This window comes from Berghia stephanieae, chromosome 2 (genome assembly GCF_034508935.2).
Source record: "Berghia stephanieae isolate SIO BIC M18660-M18661 chromosome 2, UCSD_Bste_1.3, whole genome shotgun sequence".
Lineage (NCBI taxonomy): Eukaryota > Metazoa > Mollusca > Gastropoda > Nudibranchia > Aeolidiidae > Berghia > Berghia stephanieae.
This window is the reverse complement of record NC_088361.1, coordinates 84,395,471-84,405,751: the sequence shown is the minus strand read 5'-3', so window position 1 is coordinate 84,405,751 and position 10,281 is coordinate 84,395,471. Positions and strand designations below refer to the sequence as shown.

At 38.4% G+C, this 10,281-nt stretch overlaps 1 protein-coding gene across 1 annotated transcript in view; it reads left to right on the top strand.

The window, feature by feature from the left end:
* LOC144965696 (limbic system-associated membrane protein-like) overlaps positions 1-10,281 on the top strand; it is a 218,312-nt gene that overhangs the window by 64,293 nt on the left and 143,738 nt on the right. The window contains exon 2 of the mRNA XM_078901292.1: positions 6,023-6,311. The gene's annotated coding sequence lies outside the window, so the exon portion shown is untranslated. The remainder of the gene's footprint in view (positions 1-6,022; positions 6,312-10,281) is intronic.

Sequence of the window (10,281 nt, the reverse complement as noted above, 5' to 3'; positions counted from 1 at the left end):
CATTCTTCGGAAACTACGTATTTTTGTCACCATGCCGTTTTCCTGGTACTTAATACAGTTTCACGACCACACTGTGAAGAGTATTCAATTTTGCTCACAAAATTGGGAACTTTGCACGACACCCCCTCCTCCCCAATTAAAAAAAAAGAAATCATAAACTTGAACTGGATTACTATAGATGTTGTGCGCTTGGCTAGGAAACTCACAACATTGTCTTCCGGAAGTGTAACGGACCAACACACAAAACTATGTGTAACCTTGCACGTTTATAGTCTGGCTAATACAATTTAGTAAGAATAAATCATAAACGTGGATGGCAAAAAAAAACAATAACAAAAACCTGAATGACGTCAAATCTTCGATCTATCTATTCGCAGAAATTTCAAAGTGAGAAAGTCTTTATGAATCTTTTTGTTACGATCAGATAGGAGGAACTTCAGGAAAATGGAAAAGAGAAAAAGAGAAAAATTAACGATTCGTGGAATAAAATGTAGTCTATTTTATGAAACCGGTACTAAGTCGGGGTCAAGGTCAACTGGATCCCAAAAAGTGACGATAATATCAAAATAAACCGATATGTGAGATTTTAGATAACTAATCGGGCCCTTTTAGAAAGATCGTGATTCACCAGTAGATGGCAAGCCAAATAAATACTTGCATTGAATCCAGACGGGACTCTTTCATCCTTGGGGCGAAAAAAGAATTTGGGTCACTAAGTCTCCTCCGTCATGTTCCTGCTGTTATCCGTGTAATTTTATTTTATTTTATGTATTTATTCTTTTACTATCAATCGGCCATATGACTCTTACAAAATACGTCCATTTTCATTTTGGCCAAAAACACAAAGTAAGACCTGAATATAGATAGTATGAGCTTGGCTAAGAAGCTCACAACATTACCATCCGGAAGTTTAACGGCCAACACACAAAATTATGTGTAACCTTGAACGTTTATAGTCCGGTTAATACAACTTAGTGAGAATTACTCATTAACGCGGATGGCAAAAAAACAATAACAAAGACCCGAGTGACGTCAACTTGGAACTATAGATATCTACATACACGTCGCCCTCGGCATGTCAAAACAAAATTAACACCAGCGACTTTTTAAAGAGTTTAGCTTAGCTGTAAACTGAATGCATTCATGTTCGTTCATTTCTTGGTAGTCAATAAAATTGTGCGCTATGTGGTCTTGTGGTAACACACTCGCTTTCGGATCGGAATGTCTTGGGTTCGAGCCTCGCTCGGCGCATAGTTGATCCATGGAAAAGGCTCTTTAATCATATTCTCTCACCGTACTCGGGTGTAAAATGAGTGCATGACCGTTAACAGCTTTGTCTCTGCCAGGAAAAAATGCCAGCAAATGGTAGAATCGCCTAACAGACGCCATGTCCCGTCCTACATGTTAAGTGTTGCTGTTGGCCGGGAACCCCTTGTAACACGCTTTGGGCACGTTAAGTGGATATAATATGTCATAGTTTCTATATATTTTTGTAATTTACTCAGAACAAACACATCTCATCAAACTCATCGGTGCTGTTTCATTTTGTTGGTAGTAAATTGAAAGGAATTTAAATTCCGAGATAAAACGTTCGCGTTCGATTCCAGTACGGTACGACAACTAAAAACGAGTGAGTGGCACTCACTTTTCTATGATAATACAAGAGACCGGCCGAAAGGAAAGGTCAAAAGGAGGGCAAGACGAACCGGAGAGGAAATTGAATGCGGTCAGTTTACAGCCTTAGAGGCTTTTTGACACGCTCGGGGTCATTTAAATTGATCGACATTTGAAGGAGATAATATACAAGGAACGAAGTTGACGTCACTAAGGTTTTTGATTTGTTTTTAGCCGTTTTTATGATTTTAACTTGAGCTTTTATATAGCGCAATATCCACTAAACGTGCTCAAAGCGCTTTACAAGGGATCCCTGGCCAACAGCAACACATAACATGTAGGACGAGACATGACGCCTATCAGGCGATATTACAATTTTTTTGGGACAGAGACAACGCTGTTAACGGCCAGGTACTCATTTTACACCTGAGTACGGTGAGAGAATGTGAGTAAAGAGCCTTCGAGCGAGGCTCGAACCCAGGACCTTCCGATCCGAAAGCGAGTGTCATACCACTAGACCACATAGCTGCACGATTTGTACTCACTAAATCTATCAATCAGACTATTAACGCTCAACATAATTTTGTGTGTTGGTACGTTATATCCGGCTGGCATATTAAAAAAAAAAAAACAAAAAAAAAAAAAACTAAAAAAAAAAAAAAAAAAAAAAAAAAAATATATATATATAATATATATATATATATATATATATATATATATATATATATATATATATATATAACTCCCTTTATTCATCCCATAGGGGATATTTGTCTCTTGGGTCTATTCCAAGCGACGACTGGAATAATCCAGGCGTCAGCAGCAGTGAAGCGCCGCATAATGAGTTAGCCGAGGTGACTTGCTCAAGGCCACACAGCGCTGCGGCGGGTGATCGAACTCGGTACCTTTCGGATACGAAGCAAAGACCGTACCGCAGAGCCACGCTGCCCCGTATTTTACCTAAACGCATTGCATCAATAGTTTCATGGCCAACAATTCTAACTATGTGTTTTGCCAGAGCAGGGGAGTATAGCCGATTGGTCTACTAAATCTTCAGACTTGTCCACCCTTTCCTTACCGCCCCCCCCCCCCCCCCACCCCCACCCTCACCTTCACCCTACTTACCACAAAATTAAGTTACTGCCGGTCACGCACTCGTCTTCAATACTGGATTCAGCAATATCGCGACTCATCAAGCAATAATAAGCGTGATCAGCCACCAGATTGGTGAGAAAAATAGTTATCTTCGGCTCCAGTCTTGAGTAAGAATTTTCTCAAGAATCACCCACTCGATCTAATAGGCTTCAACAGTCGTGACGTCATTTCCCTTGTAACTTATGAAATGCTTCTCCGACGAGCATAAAAGTGTATCCAGGGGGAAAAAAACATTATAAATCTGATCATGTTTTGACTTTTATGCATTCTGATAACATGACATGTGAAAAAGTTCTAGCCAGCATGAAGAATTAAAAGTGCCGATTGTCTTTGTTTAGAACCAAGCTGCTGGTTGCTGGGTGGACGTGACATCAGACTATTGAATCCTATTGCGAATAATGCTAAACATGGCAATGGTTGATTTTGTTGAAGAATACTGGTTTCATGGACAAAGTAGGTGGTTTGCCATGTAGCATCGGCCTGTTGGAGCAAATTGAGAAAAGAGAACATAATGTTGAAAAAGAATCTGTTTATCACAAATATCTAATTCATTTATTGTTCGGAAGATCCCTGTTGACTTAATAGCTCAATCACAACATTATCCTTCTTTAGAATCCGAAAAAGCAGCAACAGAATTATCGATAATATGGCATGCCATCCAAGATTTTCCCCCAAGTTTACTCAATTCAGTCCTCCTCATCTCGTGACCAAATAAAAACGTGACCATTGTAAGGTACCCTTTTAGGTAACCGCGACACCCAAAAACTCCGCCTCAGTTTGTTTTGTGTTTCCTGGGATTAGTGGACATATATAGACATCAAGTTTATTACTAGATAAACAGTCAACATTTAGAGTGAGAGTTTTATGTACCCGATCACACAAAAACCGCCGTAGAGAGCTCACGGGTAATGGGGTATGCCGTGCCTGAAGCACGATCTATAGTGCCGGCACACAAAAGACGTACCAAGGGACGGTTTGAGTGAATCACTCAGTCCCGAATCAATAGCCTGAGGAATCTAATAGATTTGGAGTAGCTCTGATTTTAACGCCCCCCCCCCCCCAAAAAAAAAAAAAAAACAAACAAAAAAAAAAACAAACAAAACAACTCGGGTATCTCTTTGTGCCCACTCTGAGTTAAGTAGAATTTATTTGCTTGATTTTTGAGTTATGGATTCTATGAGTTGTGATTAATTTAGACATCCTTCGTAGTATAATAGATCCAGTCTCTTCCATGAGAAGTCACTTTGGATCGTTCAGGATGTATCTTCTAAACTTTACAGAACAGTGTATTGTGCTTCTCTTCACCAGTTAACTGCGTACTCTAGATAGACACGTATTTGAAAATTTGGCAGGAAAACTCGTCCTTCAAATATCGATCGATTTAAATGATCTTCATCTTGGCAAAAACTTTCAAACCGGGGACCACTACAACCTGTAGCCTATATATTTAGTTTTTAAAATTCGTGGCATATTACAATTGTGATATAAAATTGCATTTTAGATTTTAGAATATTTTCGTTATTGGATATTTTTGTGACACAAATAGAGTCTAGACACGTTAGTGCGTTCTAATTTGTGATGAAAAAAAATACAAATGAAACACGATTTACAGTACTAGTGCACGTATTCGTAATTCGTCGATTATTATGCAGTCGATTAATATCTAATACAGATCGTTACTCGTATTGTTGTAGCGCCTTTGAATACATTTAATCCCAGTGGATATTGTGCTATATAAAACTCATTTTTTCATCCTCGGGGCACTCTTATTTCTTTCAATGTCAACATGTCAGAGTACTAAAAATGTATGATGTAAAAACATTTTAAAAAACAAACAATCCTCGACGACTCCACCCGCCATGTACGTGCTTTTTCTTGGGCCGAATAGGTTCCCTTCAATCTTGTTACTTTTTCTTCCTTGTTGAGTGGGCGGGTTTTATTCATAATGATGTCCCAAAAATCATTGCATGTATTGACGGATGTGGTGAAGATCGTTACTTTTGGGATCGCGACAAATGTAATTCGTCACATTAAGAAAAAAAAAAAACGATGACCGATGACTTATTTGATTGTGGGTTGGTGGGACACAATGCAACCAATTTGATTTTGTCTTTTGCCATCATTTTGGGGTGCCCCGAAAGCTCAGTTGGTAGGGTACTCGCTTAACACGCAAAGGGACCGAGATCGATTCCAGGTGAAGTCGATATTTTTTTCCCCCCCCCCCCCCCCCAACCTGTCCACCCAGCAGTGATTGGATTGCTGGGTCTTTTAGATCTGACGGAAAGAATGTTTCGATAGACAGACTATCGTTCTATTCAAAGCGTAGCAAGCAATTGCTAACGACCGGTAAGGCTATCTAAACAGCGATAAACTTCGGCTCCATGGGCCTTATGACTCCGAGAGATTACTTTTTATGTCACCGTTTTCTGTCCTAGTGTAGCTACACATTGTCATCGTTCTCTAAATAGCCGAATCCTAAATTATGATTTGAAAATGGGAAGTTGGATCTAGCTAAGATATAGTAGAAAGTATGTTGAATGTATACGAATGTATTCCTGGCTATAGGCAGGGTTCGCACTGTGTGCAATGAAAAAAAATGCGTTTCTTTTTTTTTTTTTTTAACCCCAGGAATGGGAGACACCCAATGTTTGTCGTTGCTTTGCCAATTTAGAATTATCTCCGTCTTTTAAATACGACAATAAACAGGTATAGTTAAATTGACCTTAAAAAATATTTAAAAAAAAAAGGAAAACGAACAATACCAAAGAAAAAATAAATGCGTTTCTATTATATGGCCTGCTTGGAGATTAGATGGCCAATCAATGCGAGGCAAATATACATTAGAAAATCAGTGGAGATGTTCTATTTGGTATTTAATTTGTAATTTTTTGATTATTTTGTTTATGTATTTTATTTCTTAGTTTTTGTATGTGTATTTATTTGTTATTAGTGGCCCATCGCCTCAAATCGGTATTTTGTCGGGTTGAACCAGATTGTGAAACTGACTTTAAGGTCTTATTTATGAATTTTTATTTGAATTAATCCAAATTCCCCCAATCTACTTGTCTCAAATTATGCAATTTCAACTGTTTTTATTTAAACTTAAATTATTTTTTTTTTAATTTTGGTTTAAACCCCGATATAATGCCATTTTTAAGAAGTGGGTCATAAAAGTATATCGAAATCAGCAGTAACAAGCATAACAAGCTTATGCTTAATTATAACAATCATATTTTATTTACATCCATTCCAGGATTTTACAGATAACTTCTGGCTCTGAAGACCATTTCACCACCCCAGACACCAGACCTAAATTCCAATTTGGGACTATTTTTATGTGGGACGTTGTGAACGTGTCAGTGACAACATTTATGTGTTGACCCAGACATAGTGAAAGCAAGCCAACCGGAAACTGTAGGTGGACTTTGTCGGTGTCAATGCAAACAAGTGACTAATATCGGCACGTACTCGGATATCCGTCAGAACAAGTCCTACTGAGAAATTATCGAAGCAAAAAGAGACGAACTGTTTTTCAGTTAAAGGTAAATGAAATATTGATTACTACATGTAGCATGGATTATTGAACTTTGAGATTTTATATAGAGCAATATCCACAAAATACCCTCAAAACGCTTTACAGAGTGTCCCTGACCAACAGCAAGTAACACAGAGCGCCTTTTATGCGATATTACAATTTATTTCCGACAAAGACAGCACAGTTAACGACCAGGTACTCATTTTAAGAATTTAAGTAAGAACGTGAGATTTTATATAGCGCAATATCTACTAAACGTGCTCAAAGCGCTTTACAAGGGGTCTCTGGCCAACAGCAACACGTAACATTTAGAACGGGACATGACGCCTGTAAGGCAAAATTGCAATTTCTTTCCGACAGAGACAGTGCTATTAACGGCCCGGTACTCATTTTACACCTGAGTACGGTGAGAGAATGTGAGTAAAGAACCTTTTCCAAGGACTCAACTATGCGACGGTCAAAGCGTGTGTCATACCACAAGACCACATAACCATACAGCCTTACCCCAGCAGTGATGACAAACAAGCGATCTTTCTTCATATGGCTTAATAAATTTCTCTAGTCAATAATATTAATTTTATTTAAGGGAATGTACTTTTCTAAAACGTTTGACTGTTATTTCTACCCTTGGTTATTTTATGCTTTGATTGTATTTTGAGTGATTAATTCTCGGGAAGATTTGTTTATAAAGTGAAGCGCTTTGAGCACATTATGTTTTTTTTTTCTTTTATTGTGTGGGGCGCATATCGGCGGGTTTCTTGTGTTTTGTTGGGGTTTTGGGGGGGATAGGTAGGCTACTTTTGTCTTGTTTTTTCTTATGTATCTGATTTAAAATATTTTTCTTTCTTTCTTTGCTGAAAAAGAAACGCGTATTCGTTGATTCTTTACAAATAATGAGTGTATCTTTCTGATTTGGATAATCTTTTATGAAAATCTTTTGACAGTTCCAATCTTGAGATACTATTTGGTAATTTGGTATTGATTTATGAAAAAAAAAATCTTGATAAACGACAAGACTTTATGAGACTTTCCATACAAATTCCATCTGAAAGTAAAATGCAGATCTCCTTTGATCAGTAGAAATCCTTCTTAATTTGATATACTCTGGGTCAAGGCCGAGGTCAAATATCCATTGATGGCATATCATAATAGGAGCTGTATCTGGTTCTCACATTTTCCCATTACAGCCAATGCATCCCGACAAGCCTCGGACAACATCTTCGTATTGATTTGGATCATCTCGAGATTGTTTCTAACTCTGTCCAGATCTTGCGTCCATTATCCTTCTGTTTCTCTTTTTCATCCCACTATCTTTTCTTCTTCTTGTTCTTGTTCTTCTTGTTCTTGTTCTTCTTGTTCTTGTTCTTCTTGTTCTTCTTGTTCTTGTTCTTGTTTGTTCTTGTTCTTCTTGTTCTTCTTGTTCTTCTTGTTATTCCTATTCTTCTTCTTCTTCTTCTTCTTCTTCTTCTTCTTCTTCTTCTTCTTCTTCTTCTTCTTCTTCTTCTTCTTCTTCTTCTTCTTCTTCTCCTCCTCCTCCTCCTCCTCCTCCTCCTCCTCCTCCTCCTCCTCCTCCTCCTCCTTGAATATATGGCAATGGTGTATTTCTCTTCTTCACAGAAAAAATAATTGGGAAAAAAAATTCGAAATTAGGACCTTCTAGGGTTAGCAAAGCATTATTACCCCCTTCCCCCACCCCAACACACACACATTCCGTAATTATCATATCCTCCTCTTCTTTTGCAGTGAATTAAAATGTATCTCTCACATCGTATCATCTCTGCTACATAATCTCTGTCACATAGAGGTTAAATGCTGTAACACGAGATTTCTCAAATAGGGTTTAAAACGGATCTTATATTATTACCCGTATTATGTGTCATCTTTGATCTTAGGTGAGGCCAAAAGTTTCCCCACACGCCCATTTTCTATAAAATGACAAAATGCATTTTCTTAATTTTGGACAGTACTCGTCAAATATCCATTGACTAAAACGCTCCTCAACGTACGTGAACAAAATAGGAGGTCTAGTATTCAAATGCAGGTATGGGCTTGATTTAACATTGTTGGAATGGACAATATTTAATTTTGAGCTGGTTTGAGACTATTTCAAAAACAACATTGAGCCCATAACAATTTGGGTTGTAAGACCTGAAAATGAGTACACATCGCCCCCCATTCTTGATTCTGACACCTCTGAGAATTTTAGGGTTTGAGACCTACGTTGACCTATTAACAAGTCTGATAGCCGAGTACAATTATGGGCTTGAATAAACATTGTTGTAATGGACAATATTTAATTTTGCGTTGGTTTGAGAGTATTTCATTAACAACGATGAGCCCATAACAGTTTGAGTTGTAAGACCCGCAAATAAGTACATACCGCCCACTACGTATCTTACATATCATTTTTACATTTTTACATTGTCCGGCTATGTGGTCTCGTGGTATGACACTCGCTTTAGGATCGCAAGGTCCTGGGTTCGAGCCTCGCTCAGTGCATAGCTGAGTCCTTGGAAAAGACTCTTTACTCACATTCTCTCACCTTACTCAGGTGTAAGATGAGTACCTGGCCGTCAACAGCGTTGTCTCTGTCCGAAAAAGAAGTTGCAATATCGCCTAACAGGCGTCATGTCTCGTTCTACATGTTTAGTGTTGCCGTTGGCTAGGGACCCCTTGTAAAGCGCTTTGAGCACGTTTAGTGCAGATTGCGCTATATAAAAAGCTCAAAGCTCAAGTACATACTTATCCGTGGCCTACGCTTGTATGCACGATGCCAATCATTTGCCTCCAAGACGATCTATCCTCTACATCCCTCATATAAATAGTATGCGCTTGGCTAAGAAGCTCATAACATTGCCATCCGGAAGTATAACGGACCAACACACAAAACTGTGTGTATCCATGAACGTTTATAGTCAGGTTAATACAGTTCAGTGAGCATTAATCATAAACGCGGAGGCAAAAAACAACAACAAAGACCTGAGTGACGTCATCTTCGAACTATCTATACTCGGAGTTTGTCGATATGTTGCTTGTTAATAGCCCCAAACTGGTCTGACGACCACGAGCTCTTTTTCTTTATGTAGCCAGTAAGTGCTGGGCTTTCAATGTGCTCTCGTGGCCAAGAAAGCCTATTTGCCTTTCTTCCTGATATATTTCACAATCTGGATGAGTTTCTCTTGTCTATGCAAAGCTTCTACGTGTCTATCTATCCGTAGTCATCGTAAACTTATAGATAGTATGCGCTTGGCTCAGAAGCTCATAACATTGCCATCCGGAAGTATAATAGACCAACACACAAAACTGTGTGTATCCATGAACGTTTATAGTCGGGTTAATACAGTTCAGTGAGCATTACTCATAAACGCGGATGGCAAAAAACAATAACAAACACATGAGTGACGTCATCTTCGAACTATCTATAGATAGTATGATGTTGACGTCACTCGGTCTTTGTTATTGTTTTTTGCCATCCGCTTTTATGAGTAATTCTCACAAAACTGTATTAACCAGACTATACACGTTCATGGATACACACAGTTTTGTGTGTTGGTCCATTATACTTCCGGATGGCAATGTTATGAGCTTCTTTGCCGAGCGCATACTATCTATAGCCTGACACTGATCAAAAAATTACGTCAAAATGCCAGTCTTTTGCCACAAAAGAAAACAAATCGTGAGTTGTATTCAATAGTTCAACCAATTAAATAACGTGTTTCCTTGAGCTCTACTTACGACAACTCACTAGAAGCTACACAAACCTAAAAAATGACGTCAAACAGCCAGTCCAAGAGTGTTCTTGTGTCAGGCTATAATAATATGTCAACGATGGCTACGACCAAACACTCTGTATCGAATAACCTTAATTCTGACACCTCCTCAACGTCTCAGTTTTGAAACCTTTTGACATGTTGGGGTCACCTTAATCGATCGACATCACGAGATAAAGTTTCCTGGACAAAATGAAAATTTAACAT